Source organism: Crocuta crocuta, unplaced genomic scaffold (assembly GCF_008692635.1).
Source record: "Crocuta crocuta isolate KB4526 unplaced genomic scaffold, BGI_CrCroc_1.0 scaffold488, whole genome shotgun sequence".
Lineage (NCBI taxonomy): Eukaryota > Metazoa > Chordata > Mammalia > Carnivora > Hyaenidae > Crocuta > Crocuta crocuta.
Window position 1 is genome coordinate 130,612 of NW_027530995.1, and position 1,313 is coordinate 131,924.

Sequence of the window (1,313 nt, forward strand, 5' to 3'; positions counted from 1 at the left end):
TTGAAAAGTGTCATTGATTCTGCCCATTATTGTAACCCTTTTTGATTTTGTAGCTTTACTAGGTCATAGTCATAGAGTAACACTACTCTTTTTCCATTTGACGGACTCTGCCGAGACTTTTAGTTGTGGAAAATGGTTTAGAACTTTATTATTTCTAAAATAAATATAAGGGCCGTAAGATATTTTGAAACAAAGTAAAACTGTGGTTAACATTGTACTCTTAAAAATGATTAGAAGGTTGAAATGTATGATAAACAAATAAATCTTATTTCAGAAGAAATGCCCCTAATTTAGCACCAATATTTAGGTGTTATTATCTGCCTAAGTTCGAACTAGTTAAACTCAAGGCTGGAATACACTGTATGTGTTGGAGAAAAGATGTCATAGTAAAGCATTGGGGTAGTTGTGATAAACTCGCAATATAAACCATATTTCGCTACAGAGAGGGCCAATTTCTCCAGATTAGTTCTATTCTGTTTCCTATGGTAGGCTTTTATCATTTTTAGTTTCTTTTTTTCACCATTCTTAAAAGATGTCACCAAGTATATGCCCCTCCTATTCAAGCAGAAATAATTTTGGTTGGTTGGTTTTCCTCCTTTTTGATGAAGTTTAAGATTGCTATGAAAAGTAGTGAAATCAGCTCTTTTTCTATATAACGCTTTGCTGGGATGACATGACTCAGTTTTGAATAAAAATCAAGGTTCCATTTTGAATTCTCTACCTTTTTTTGGTGGGGGGGCTTAGATCTGGGAGATTAGGATCAGCGTGATTTGTTCATAACTAGAGGTGTCCAAAATTTTCACAGGAATTTAAAGTTGTCTTTATCATTATTGAATGAATCACACTCTTCCTAAATGAATTTTAATCTGATGCTGTAACTAAAGAGAACATGTTTCCTGGTAGGCTGCTGACAATAAAAAGTAATTGTAGGTTTTCTGGCATTGTTATATATTTTAGTATATTTCATGGTTTTTTATTCAAATATGAAATTCTTATTCACTCTAGGTTCTTTCAAAAAAATTTCCATTTCTGGAAAAATGCCTTCAATTCAGTAGTCTGCTGTTAAAAGTTATGAATAGTGAACTATTGCCTTTGAGAAAGGAGCAGTTTTGATTCAACTGTAAAATTAAAATAGATAATATTAATCTTATGTACTTAGAAATACCTACCAATATTTTTATATCTTTCACTTGGATAATTTATAGAGCTTATTACAGTTTTACTTTTTATATTTATAACATTTGCAAAACAGTGCAGGAAATAGCTCTTAGTTTGGCTACTCTAGATGACTCTTGGTAAGTGCTTAGTTCATT